Here is a 14,747-nt window from a genome sequence, read left to right as displayed (position 1 = left end):
TTAAATATAAACTCACTCACTCACTGATATAATCAAAGGTTTACAAAAGCATTATCAGCTTTTGGTATAAATGGTTACATGAATATATGAAACACAAATTCGTTAAAAGCGATGTCATTCATAGCGTTATCCGAATATATTTGACAAATGTTACTTACACGAGCGTATAGCTACAGTCCATCAAGCCATATCTTCACCACTGCAAGCGGGACTGTTCGCGCATGCCAGCTATGCTTTTTATTCATCTGCTTTGTTCTCGAAGCCAGGCGGAAATTAATTCAGAGATTGAGATGAAATAATCTCGCCTCATACATCCATCACATCTTCATTGACAACTAATGGCGGTCATGCCTTGACCAGTCAGTCGTCTCCCAACTCTCCAATTTGCGGTATAATGGCTTGATTGACTCTCTGGTATCACAACTGATAAATGAACATTCCTCTTTTGTAAGGACCGCCGTTAATCCACTAAATAATGAAACAGACTCAATATTGGCGGCTTAATATCTGCTGATTGAATGAATAGACTCAGAGGCTGGCTTGACGAAGTGACGCTAAGTAATTCTGCTAATATTGTGTTCAATTAAAACCAAGTGAATCGAAAGTATTTTTATCTTTATTTTCAATGCAAGTGTCTTCTAATGTGTGACGTCAATACAAGTGTGTTGTGTTGTGTGACGTTAATACAAGTGTGTTGTGTTGTGTGACGTTAATACAAGTTTTTTGTGTTGTGTGCCGTTATTACAAGTATGTTTTGATGTGTGACGTTAATACAAGTATCTTGTGATGTGTGACGTTAATACAAGTATGTTTTGATATGTGACGTTAATACAAGTGTGTTGTGCTGTGTGACGTTGATACAAGTATCTTGTGATGTGTGACGTTAATACAAGTATGTTTTGATGTGTGACGTTAATACAAGTGTGTTGTGTTGTGTGCCGTTATTACAAGTATGTTTTGATGTGTGACGTTAATACAAGTATCTTGTGATGTGTGACGTTAATACAAGTATGTTTTGATATGTGACGTTAATACAAGTGTGTTGTGTTGTGTGACGTCAATACAAGTATCTTGTGATGTGTGACGTTAATACAAGTGTGTTGTGCTGTGTGATGTTGATACAAGTATCTTGTGATGTGTGACGTTAATACAATTATGTTTTGATGTGTGACGTTAATACAAGTGTGTTTTGCTGTGGGATGTTGATACAAATATCTTGTGATGTGTTGCGTTATTGCAAGTGTCTTCTGATGTGTGACGTTAATGCAAGTGTCTTCTGGTGCGTGACGTTAATACAAGTGTCTTCTTATGTCTGACGTTAATACAAGTGTCTCCTGATGTGTGATGTTGACACAAGTGTCTTGTGATGTGTGACGTTAATACAAGTGTCTTCTGATGTGTGACGTTAATACAGGTGTCTTCTAAATGTTGCGTTATTGCAAGCGTGTTGTGACGTGTGACGTTGATACAAGCGTGTAAAATGACACGTGTGATGATGTGTGAAGGTACAACAACACCTGAAGTGATGTTTGACGGTAACGGAAGACATGTTGTGATGTGTGACAAACACTCTAGGTAAATTCAGAAATCAGATGGTCAGCATTACACAGAAAACACCAGGATACACCATTTAAACAAACTGTCAGTTCCATGACTTCAGTGGATGGTATACAGAAAACCTACACCCAGATGCCGTGTGAGGATGCAGAATTAGATTTATGATGGAGACTGGTATTTCTCCGGCGTTGACGTTTCATTTGTATCAAATAATGCTTCAGAAGAAGAGTAAACAAAGCTTCTGGAAGAATCAGAAAAAAGCTAAATAATAAGCTCTTTGTGATGTTCTTTGTTATCTTAAGGACGTGTTCGATGTATAAAGATCAATTGTATTGATGTATTGACCCAAGGATCTACTTACTGCCACCCACGCTGGAACTTGCTTCATATTATGTTTTGAAAAACTGCCTCAACTTAAATATTAAATATCAGATGAGGATGTTGCAATACATACACCGTCAAGTAAACAGCTCCACCTCCATACTTCTCAATCGGCAACCGTAGAGCTAATATTTTACATACACGCCTAAGGCATTCTTGCAATTCCCTAAATGCAGAGCTCTTTAAAGTAAATTTATCTGATACTTTGTCCTGCTCTTGTGGAAACCCATGTGAAAACAACATACCCTTTTTTCTTGAATGTCCCAATTACACTATTCCAAGAAATATCATGTTCGCTAACATTATAAAAGCTGTAACTACATGTACAATACAAAATATTCTCTACGGTGATGTATCCCTATCTGAAAGTCACAATAACCTCATCTTCAACAGCGTTCAAAAATTTATACTTTCGACTAATAGATTCGAGTAACCCTTTATCATTAATACAGAATATCGTTCTGCGACCATTTATTATTAATTACGCCATCAGTGAATAAACTGCATGCATATATATGAATACATGTGTATCTCTACCTCCTTCTGTAAACATAATGTTTACGGGTATATATATCCTGGTGTATGTGTGTAAATATGTGTATGACAGTTATGTATATATGTATGCATGCGTATACAAGGGTATATGTGTATGTATGTACATGTAGTGTGTGTATGTATGCATATATGTACATGTACATAAGTGTATGTATGATTGTGTAATTATATATGTTGTCTTGCATGTATTTTGGATTAATGTGTATATACAAGTAAACATCGTCATTAGGCAATTCTTATGCATGTCTGTTATTCTTGCAAACATTATGTTTATGTTCTTGTGTAAATATATTTCTCTTTGTTACTATAAATGTAACATGTGCATATGTATTTGAGTATGTGTATGTATGTATGTATGAGTATGTATGATTGTGTGTATATATGATTATGTGTATATGTATGTATTTCTGTATACGTATGTATATGTATGTGTGTACGTATATGTGTATATATATGTATGGATAACTTTTTGCCCAATCCCGTTGACCATATATATGTTTAGAACAAAACAAACAAGTAAACTGAGGGGCAAAAGAAAGTATACCGACTTTGTCTTTTTATGTTTTTGAAAATTTTAAGAACTGTTATTAAAGTTGATTATATCTATTTAACCTTCACTCCTGCAACAGGGTGCAAAACGTTATTTGTGACCGGGTAATTTAGTGTAAAAGATAAATTGGTTAAATGGAGACTGGGGATAAGAAATTAATTTGCAATCACATGACTCCTACCATGTTTGAAATGTTGTAAGTTTGTGCCGACAAAAAGGCACATTTATTGATTTTCAAAGATTAGATGTTAAAGATACACATCAGCGGTTGTGTATTATGTCAGTTTTGTTTGCAATGTTTTTTTACGGTTTAAATCAAAAGAATATTTGAAAAAATAAACCAGGTAGAAGTATCCTTAGTGGTGACTTGTACAGTTCTCTATTTGTTTCTTGGTTTGAGAAAGCTACACTGGGATGAGTAATAGTTGGAGCTTTTAAAAGGAAGTGTATCATTGTCTCAGATATGTATAATGATCTGCATTCAAACGAAATACATAACAATATAGGAACATATTTTAAAAGCATTCCTAACTATAAATTATTACATCAAACATGTCTATGTTATTCGAGTACAATCATCAGAGGGAGCCACGCTCTGTCTGGTTAGACCGGTTTATCTGGCCTAGACCGCTTGCGCTCCTCGCCTGAAGCCCGTTATGGGGCGAAGGGTAGGGTACCAGTCTAGCTCTATCTCGTCTTTTCCCCCATACATCATTTCGCTGCGGTGAAACGTTCACCCATTTCCCTGAAGCGGTTCTGTCTGTCGAGAGGGACGGAGACAGACCTAAAGCATATCGCAATGTGGGAAATGTTGACCCATTTAATTATTTACACTACTGCCTAGAAGTTCATTCCCCTTACACGCATGGGCACCGCTAAAAACATGTTATTTTTTGTACTTGCTGATGTCTCATTTTTAGATTGTGATTTTGTAGGAAAATATGAGTACTGGTTTGGCTTCTACATGATGTTTTGCGATGGTGTCAAGAGAATACACTTTCCTAGTAAATGTTATTGCCATTCAAATGGTTTTTTTTTCTGATTTGACATTAAATGTCTTCAGTACGACTTTCAGTGATCACGTTTACGAGGATTAGGGGGGCATTGTTTTTATTGGACCCTAATTACTTTAAGATGGTTGGGTCTCTTTGTCTCAGCTCCTTAGCCGTGACGCTGGAAAAGAGCAGCATTTAATTAATGAGAGTAGGTTATATTATGGAAGATACACTTGAGGGAGAGGGTTCTACTAATTATCGTACCACAGGAAGAGACCTGTGGACGTGAGCGCGGGGTTGTGTATAAGATGGCCGTTGCATAATGGCCGGCAGGAGAGATAAACATTGAGCTAAAGCACTTTTGTTTTCACGGGCTTGTTGAATAGTTTCTCAGCGCTACTGTCAATATATCTTCTACTTGATCCTTGATACATCATTTTGGCATTTACAATATATTATTTTCAACGAACATTAATAGTTCACTAGTCATTTGTTTTTGAGTATTTGGCAATTGTGTTTAGCTAACAAGCGAAAATGGTAATATATGGTGACATGTAAATATAAAACGTCTCACGTAAAACGTAGTAAGTACAATAGTAAATCTAAATATTCAAATCGCATAAAAATACAATTATAACAAGATACAAATGTAATTCTAAAACCTGTGTTACACGTTCAGAGCCAGGCGGGAAACTGATTAAGTAGAGGGAAGAAGCTTGTCCTTACACATATGTGGATACATCGACTGAATATGACTATATATGTAAATGTTAACATTCTGTACCTATCTACACGATCTGTAAAAAATGGGCATACGGTCACGGAGACGAAGGCTATAGATATAATACCTTATTCGATTTTTTAGATGATAAAGTACATTATTTCATAAATTCTGTTATTGATATCTAGAAAAATCGATTTGCGGTATCAATAAACATATCATGGTATAATAAAATCATATTTGTGATATGAATTCATTCTTTGGTACCCATAAATGAATTATTGATATAAAATATGGAATAAATAGTAAAAAGGCGCCCTTTATATTGTTCTTTGTGGAATTGTATTGAGTAACGCGATCGCATCACGGTTATAGTGATAATTGCTAGTCTTTTTACTGCACCATCATTTCTTTCATCTTTTCAAAAACTGTTTACTAAATGGCAACTTATAATGAACCAAGGAAATTATACTGACCCGACCTGCGTTTATTCATCTCTCTGTCATTATTATCGTTAAAGGGGCACTGATCTAAAGCAATTCCCCGAGACTGGTTGTTGCCTTTGTTATTGTTTTTCCCCGTGAGTACCCGGATGATACGCAACGCAACTGAGCGTGACAAGAGACTGGGCTACCGTCTGCAAGGACAGCAAAATAAACTTGGGACAATATTTGTTTTACCAATTTTTTAACACTGATTGGTTAACTGTGATCTATAAAGATTTCGACAAAGGGCGCATGTTAATAAATTTCTTCAGCCTAAAGAAACAGACAAAAAGAACGGCGGAGCTCATCGATTGTCGTCATTAGGGAAATAACCCTGATTGTTATAGTTTAAAAAAAGCATCCCTACAGTGAAAGCATTTTCGGATTGGGTCGATAATACGTTTACTACTCCCTTGTTGTCATCCACGTTTTCTGGTATAACCCTACACTTGTGTATTTGTCGTCATTCACTTGATGCTCAATTAATGAATGTATTACAGGTATAATTAGTGGTAGCACCACTCCGAATACCTGAGGAAGCTTCCCATTTGGCATTTATTGTGTCTGGGGTAATTATTCAATCTAAATCCAGGTTTGAAATGAGGTGAAATGTGTGTTATGTAATATGCACGTGGCAGCCCAGCAAGAGATGAATGATCAGCGGATATACTTTTTTGTGTAAATCAGCTGATCGTTCGTAGTCATCAAAGGATTAACAGAAAATACATTGATTGATTAATCACTGTTATCTTGCACGGTGGATATCTCAAAAGTGAGTGTTTACATGTCTAGGTTTACTAAAACAAAGGGAATACACTCATATCCTTGCGTGAAGTGCCGATGTAAAAACAACATACTTTGTTCAAAGGGTTAACCGATAATACGTTGATTAATTGCTCATTGTTATCTAACTCAATTGATTTTTTTAGGTACCGTGGACGTTATGAAAATAGTTGTCACGTGGGCTTTCTCGGCCGACCTTTGAGACTTGACACCTATGTGAAACACCTGAAACAATCTAAGTGATCAGTTGAGAAACGAAAACGGGTTATAATATCCCGAAACGATATATATATTTTAAAATATTTGATTGTTACAGAGACAAGTGACATCGAATACGTTTCTTTGTACAGTTGCAGACGTTTGGGATATTGTCCCTTTGTGTGGATATTTACGGATACATTCCTCGAACAAGGAAGCTGCCTAAAATTATACACATAAATTTGGTAGGTTGTAATAATGATATTCGCTTTTTGTTTTACTTCATTTGCAGTAGCATTGGACAGATTCATTCTTGTTCCTCTACGTCTTGGTTGGGAAATTCTTCGATGCGCGATATACGTTGTTATCATAAGTCTTTTCCTCTGTATATTACAGTCAATTTGTAAAATGTGATTCTCTCAGGCAATTTATAAAAAGTGTAAATATTTCAGTCATTTTGACTGAAAAATCTGTCCATTTCTTTAACAGATTGACCAAAATTGATTACGACGATCAAGAGGGCCTAAAAACATCACAATAGACTATTATGTAGGATTAGAAGCCAAACAATATAGAAATGTACTTTTCATTCTAACATTTTCAGTCTCTTGGTGATGATATTAAACATAAATATGTTTCGAATTCGTTGTCATAATAATACAGATGGACATATTTTTCAGGCAATTTGTAAAATAACAGAATATTCAGGCGTTTAATAAATTTTCTAAGTGACAATTTTGCACATTTTGACTGTAAAAATATAAACAGGATAAAATAAGCAATGCTCAGGAGAAATATTTACTTTGTGTTGCAAGTAAAAATAGTGTAAACGAAAATCGCACAATTACCCAGCAAGTGACTTATCAAAACTTCGTCACCATTACCGATGCTACCTACAAAGATACCTACATTTCCTTATCATTTCCAAAACTGTATTTCATTTTGTTGATCAATGTGACCATACGCCCCTATACATACTATCAATAAAAGTGGCAAATGCGCTTACGAATTGCGCAGCATAGGTTGCGAACTAGTCTAGGTTTCTGCTATATCATCCGGTTACTCACGGGAAAAAACAATAACAAACGCAACAACCAGTCCCAGGGAATTGCTTTAGATCAGTGTCAGTGTGTCTAGTTTTAAGTGTATATACTTATGCTATACAATGTACTGATTAAGGAATGACACTTCATCGTAACATCTAATATATACATGTAGCACAACGGTTCTTTGATTCTGTAGCACAAAAAAACATCACCCCGAATTACTGTGTAACGGTTAACCCGTTGTTTTCAGACAAATAAATCAGGTGTGACAGTTACCGGTTATAAAGAGTTGATACATACAGACTTCCTACCTATTCAGTATGATTACGTATGATTACGTGGCTGTGTGTGTGGACGAAATACAAGACTGTTAAGTCGACGTAAAAGCTATAATTGATGATGATAATATATGAATGTTATTGTAACACGCGTAGCGTGTGGAGATAGATTTAAATACGTTGGACACAGTAACATGTTTCAACACCTTTGGAAACGGTAAAATTAGATACATTTAAACGTTAATAGCATATAAACACTTGAATTAAAAGGTCTACAAAAAGATATATTTCTTATAATAGAAGGTCCACAAGGGTATTCAGAAAAGAACCGTAACTTTTACGACAAAAATAGTTCTCTTGATATTCAATACTGGACATTTCCCCACACCCAACTTTTTGTTGTTTTTGGGGAAAAGTTAACGAGAGGATGTTTGGTGGGAGACTTGGTATATCTTTTCAGAGGGTATTACTCTGACATTACCCACTATTTATTGGAGGATACTGGAAATGAATATTGACTGTCACGTTGTCTGACTGTAGCTAGGATTTGTTATCTTAACAATCACTGGGTGTGACCACGTGGACAGTTTCACATTAGGGGTTGTGATTTTTACAATTGCCCAAATGATCCTGCTGAGTATTGGAGCTTGCCAAAGGTAACATTTTATTATTAGAGGAAATTGATAGCAAATACTCAATACCATGTATACAGAATATAGTCAGGATTTTTAGTCTTTTCTTCCCCTGTGTGTAATTCTGATGGAAAGAAGTCACTCATGCATTCTATGTAAAAGAAGATCAGACTTGGTTAGAATCTGTGTTGATCTGTAACAACTTCCAACTGGTGACATTTCAGTGAACTTGGCAAGTGGTAGTGAATTTTGATATTCATATTATTATAACCTGTCAAATTGTACATAAATTTGTGTTTAAATCATAAATATTCAAAGAGACTGTCCCCTACACCCGTCCATATTATTTATTGTATGGATTATATAAAGATTTGATCTAAGTATATGTTTGACATTTTGCGTGCATGAAAGATGGGATTAAGGGAGAAAGGAAATATTTTCCTAAAAGTTTCCAATAACTAATGGAGGAAATTGGAAATGGCTGAACCTGTAGAAAGCACCAAATCCGTGACAGATATCACAGGGTGACATTCCACAGGCCTATTACCTTGTGATTGTGAAGATCCTTGTTGCTATTCCGTGTCAATACAAGTATAAATGTTAATGGTGTACCAATGGACCCAATAAAGTCTATGGAGTATCAATATACAAGTATAAATGTTAATGGTGTACCAATGGACCTTATAAAGTCTATGGTGTACCAATATACAAGTATAAATGTTAATGGTGTACCAATGGACCTTATAAAGGCTATGGTGTACCAATATACAAGTATAAATGTTAATGGTGTTACAATGGACCCCATGAAGGCCTTGATGTACCAATATACAAGTATAAATGTTAATGATGTTACAATGGACCCCATGAAGACCTTGATGTACCAATATACAAGTATAAATGTTAATGGTGTTACAATGGACCCCATGAAGGCTATGGTGTACCAATATACAAGTATAAATGTTAATGGTGTTACAATGGACCCCATGAAGGCTATGGTGTACCAATATACAAGTATAAATGTTAATGGTGTTACAATGGACCCCATGAAGGCTATGATGTACCAATATACAAGTATAAATGTTAATGGTGTTACAATGGACCCCATGAAGGCCTTGATGTAACATTGAACACGTATAAATGTTAATGGTGTTACAATGGACCCCATGAAGGCTATGATGTACCAATATACAAGTATAAATGTTAATGGTGTTACAATGGACCCCATGAAGGCCTTGATGTAACATTGAACACGTATAAATGTTGATGAATGTACCAATGGGCACGTGTAAAGATGTGTGTGTGTGTGACACAGATTTGATTGGTGAAGACTGTTGGCGGTTTCACAGATGTGAGTGGCTGTAATGAAAATTGTTTTGCGAGTGCTTTGAATGAAAATTGAAAAATAATGTAGTTGAGATACCTCGTCTGTTCGACCGTAATGCCGTGAGGCCATTACTTTGCCTAATTGATGCCTTGTTGTTCCTTAGTACGGTATGATCACAAGACCTGACATGTCGAGGACAATTAACTAATGACCAAACGGAGGAAATCATCTTGATATGAATTCTGGACAGTTTGTGTGCCCCGCTTCTTGCTGCGCCGGGAAAAGTACACAAATAATCAATATTGGACATACACATTCATGGTTCTTTCTTTAAAACTCAAGAGAACCAGCAGAAAACTGGCTGACGTGTGTCTTGAAACCCGCTAGAAATGCATGAAATCTGATCAATATGATCAATGTATGATATATTTACATATGTACTGTTGTCTGGTATTCAAGATTATCTGCAAGATTCATTTGTTTACTGGAACATGGATTGTTGTCTCAAACAGGGGACGCATGATGTAAAAAATGTCCTTGTAATAGTAATTTGTTTTCACAACAATGACTTCCTGAAACATGTGTTATTGTTTTCAAGGAACAAGGGGTATTCAGTTGACACAATCATAGTGGTAAACATACTTCTGTTGACATCAATATATCTGCAGTGGTAAAGTTATTAATATGCTGTCGTAATTAATCTTTTCAAAGCAATAGCTACCATGAAGCATACTAATGCTAATGCTAATATGTTTGCTCCTGTAAGTTATTCACACTGTCCAAAAGTGCTAATACCTCGCTACACGGACACTGGGTAAACTTTTCCCGCATAGCGATATGCTGTAGGCCTGTCCCCATCACTCCCGGCAGACAGTCGTTACTACACCTACACTACTGCCTAAAAGTTCATTCCCCTAACACGCGTTGAAAAAGGCGTGTAACACGCATGTGACACGGGTGCTCAATGGGTTGCACACGGGTTGAGCACCCGTTGAACACGCGCGTGCAACGGGTGTGCAGCGCGTGTGGAACCCGTTGAGCACGCGTGCGTCACTCGTTGGACACGCGTGTGCCATGCATGTAACACGGGACCAGGTTTCAGTTGAATTTGACAAATATTTCAAATGAATAGTGAGATAAAACAAAACAGTGAGATGTGAATCTTGAGGAGCCATTGACCTGTGTTCACCAGACCATAAACACAAGGTCGGCCCGTCTTAATTAGTGTTCGGTTGCTGGACTTTTATGGCATGGCCCATTCCAAGAGGGGCCAGTCTAGCCACTGGGACTAGCCGACAGGAGAACAGTAGTGAATTTAGATGCGAGTTTATTGCTAGGGGAACACCGAGTTGACACGATTGTCGCGGGTTGGTAAATGTTCGCCATTTATGAAGTCACTGTTTGTGGATTGCGGACATATTCGTTTTAAGTTTTGCCAACATGAGTCATTCCAGGTGATTGCAAATATTACGCTTTTCCTACGCCAAATTTATGCTTTAGAAAGTACAATTATGATAGAGATGTCACCACTACTAATGTCTTATTTTTTCACGTAGGGATATGTCCTATTAACCCCACTCCTCACTTTCTGTTTTCTAATTTGTAAGAATTAATAAGAGAAATTTTGTGTGGGATTCTAACAGTATCACTAATTCCAAGAGAAGATTGGTAATGAATATGAACAGCCATGTTGTCTGACTTTGATAGAATTGAGAGATCTTCACAATCACCGGGTGTGACCATGTACCCATAATCTCGTTAGGGTTTGTGATGTTAACATTTGCCCAATGACCATAATGAGTATTGCAAGGGATACCAAAGGTAACAGTTTATTATTAGAGGAAATTGGTTGTGGGTAATCCTTTCACTTTGATAGAAGGAAGCCACTCAACCAGTTGGTGACAATGGATTATGCGCATGGCTCGGAATCGCGAAAAGATCACTAGAGATATTGATGGTGGCTGGACACGCAGCATACATCATTTCCAGTGTATGCAGGGACCTCGTCTGCAGTTGTTTGGCGTTCCCAGTATTTATATACCATCTCACTGATTACTTGTTAACTGGTCACTGCAAGTGCTTTCATTATTTAAATTTCAGTGAACTGAGTTTATTCACCATGTTCACATGCTAGCTTTCATAAATTCAAGCTTAGTTAGAATCCTTGTTATTCTGTGAACTGGTATTCCAACTGGTGACATTTTAGTGATGGATGAAGTTTAATAATTTTGGACTACATGTAACATGGCTGTTTTTACATTTCTTATACAGGTGCTTGACTGCCTCAGTAGTTCATGATCAATAACATTTCGTATTGTGTAAACAAATCAGTCACGTTTGCAACAATAGATTAATAAGTTGATAAATTTGGACTGCAATTACCGATAAACAACTTAAGACATAGAGACAGGGAGTTGATATATAACCCAAGTTATGGTCCTGTTGAGACGCTTGAAGTTGGAGTAAATGACAGCAATTAATTTGAACATTCCCCAGTAATATTATACAATACGTCATGACCCATAACCGCGCGAGAGACAATTTTCAGCTATATATTGTAAGGTCAATCGCTTTTGGCATGTTTAAGAATAAACTTACTTTAAGGCACTTGGCAAGTCAAAACTGGCCGCCCTGATTATGTTTTAAGGTTTGACAACAATTATGCTCGTGGATTTCAGAGCCTTTATAGGGTCCATTGGTACACCATTAACATTTATACGTGTATATTGGTATAGGGTCCATTGTTATTCCCCAGTAGTAGGAAGTAGTCGACGTCCACACCGCGGACGATGCTTGCTGCCCATATGAAGCTGACACGACATGTACTGAGGTCAGCATGACATTATCATACCTCCATGTCAGAATGGTCCACGTGATCTTGAGAAAATACTTTATCTTACATCCATGTCAAAATGATGAGATCTGATTGGACCACGTGATCTTGAGAAAATACTTTATCGTACATCCATGTCAAAAAGATGAGATCTGATTGGACCACGTGATCTTGAGAAAATACTTTTTCTTACCTCCTTGTCAGAACGATGAGATCTGATTGTAACACGTGATCTTGATAACATACTTTAAACCAACTACCTCGGTATAAGGTGGGCGTCAAAATGGGGTCAAACCAATTACCCTGGCAGAGGTCTGATGGTACCTAGCCTCATAAGTTGTTCTCTGAACTTTTGTAGGCACGTTTATACAACCATTGCTTGGACGAAAGGACGGGGTTGTATAAAAATCCAGTTTGGAAAGGCCCATTTTAAACTTTGAAATACTAAAATGAACATGAGATGCGATGTTGAGATGTCTGACAAATAGCCTGTTTCCTTTCTTATACTTGCGAACCCTGAAGATCCGAGGTAGAATAGGTCTTCAGCAACCCATGCTTGTTATAGGCGACTATGTATGTCGTAAGAGTCGACTAACGGAATCGGGTGGTCAGGCTCGCTGACTTGGTTGATGTATGTCATCGTGTCCCAGTTGCGTGGATCGATGTTCATGATATCAATCACTGGATTGTCTGGTCCAGACTCGATTATTTACACAGACCATCGTCATCTTGCTTGAATATTGCTGAGTGTGGCGTTAAACAAAAAACAAACAAACAAACAAACTTTCACGTACGTATGCATACGATCATGAAAAAACCTAAGTACAAGTAAGTCCCTGTCCCATTTACCTGCCTGGATCAACACTTGGACATGTTAAAATGTTAGAAACACGCATCATGAACCTCAAAATTCAATCTGTGTGGCACATTGTAGCATTATGTATTTAGTGCTGTATAAGTCAGCATAAGCAATAGCTGAAATGAACATTGTAAAATAAATACTTCAAATGTATTCTTTCAAGAATATGTCGACATTAAAACAATGCAAATACACTGACCTGTCCAACATCAGGATGACCTTTCAAAAAAGGTCGTGTCCATGTACAGCAAACCTGTTTCTACTATTAAGATGACGTACCTGTTCTGAGATTGCTGAATTTCTCACAACTGGTTGGGGCCACTCTTGGTATGTGTATCCATCTTCTGGAACAGTAACATTTACATACAGTTTTTCTTAACTATCGGATCGCACGTGTGGCCCCGTTGTCTAAGGCGTCGCAATTTGTGGTGCAGATTTGCGCCCCTTGAGCACACCAGACACCTATGATATAGTGGCTCGAATCCCGGTTCGCCCCGATTATGTTTCTAGGTTTGTCAGAATCAGTGCTCGTGGGTTTCACCAGAGTGGTTAACGTCTGAGACATACATCACTTCTTGCTTTCCTCCCACACCAAACTTATACGCCGTTATACAAAGTTAACTGGAATAGTATTCAAACCGGCGTTAAACCCAACTCACTCACTCACTCACACTTAATTATCGAGATTCCGACTACACGTTTCGATGACATCAAACGTAATATGCCATTGTTATATTCCGAAATCCAGATGTCATTGTTAATTGAACAAACATTCAAACTTATCGCGAAACTTCATGGTAAGGAATCAAACATTTGATATCCAAGGGATAGAGGTGTGGTTTATGTTTAAGGCAGAATATGGCTTCAGTCAGCGCTTTAATAAAACAATAGTGAGAAAAAATAATTTCCAGAATCAAGAGAAGTCTTTGCTAACAGACCTTTATACGATTCCGGCTATATCGGGAGCATGTGTTTATGAATCACTATCAAATAGTGATGACACCAGGTGTTCGCGACAATGTGAGCGTATCCAGTGAGTGGCATCCGTCACAAACATCTTAACTAAACTAAATGTCCTATCCCCAAATTTCACATAGATGTTATCTATGAGGAAGTCCAGCATTTCACATATTGTTTTCTTTGTAAACGTCATGCTTTCCTGAACCTGTGAGAACACAGATCTAGCTACATCTGTTGTCACATCTATTAGTGACATGGATCCGGGATGAAGATTTCCCTTACTTTTGTATAAAGTTATGTATAAAGTTGTGTATAAAGTTGTGTATAAAGTTGTGTATAAAGTTGAAAATTAAATCGAACGTTTTGACCTAAACCGAGAGCCCAAAGAAAGTATAGCGAGTTTGATATTTATGTACATGTACTTGAAAGAACTGTTGTTTCATTTGATCATGTCCATTTAACCATCACTCATTCCTGCAACAGTTTGTAAAAACTGATCTGTGACTGTAATTTTGTGTAAAAATAAATTTGCTTTATGAAGGCTGGAGTAAGAAATGAATTTGCAGCCACACGACCCCTACCATGTTTCA

At 37.1% G+C, this 14,747-nt stretch overlaps 1 protein-coding gene across 1 annotated transcript in view; it reads right to left on the bottom strand.

The window, feature by feature from the left end:
- The window catches only part of LOC124143266, a 90,240-nt gene that overhangs the window by 45,037 nt on the left and 30,456 nt on the right, over positions 1-14,747 (bottom strand). The window contains exon 2 of the mRNA XM_046512174.2: positions 13,477-13,541. The gene's annotated coding sequence lies outside the window, so the exon portion shown is untranslated. The remainder of the gene's footprint in view (positions 1-13,476; positions 13,542-14,747) is intronic.

Source organism: Haliotis rufescens, unplaced genomic scaffold, assembly GCF_023055435.1.
Source record: "Haliotis rufescens isolate VD_foot unplaced genomic scaffold, xgHalRufe1.0.p SCAF_30, whole genome shotgun sequence".
Lineage (NCBI taxonomy): Eukaryota > Metazoa > Mollusca > Gastropoda > Lepetellida > Haliotidae > Haliotis > Haliotis rufescens.
This window is presented reverse-complemented; position numbering and strand designations above follow the sequence as displayed.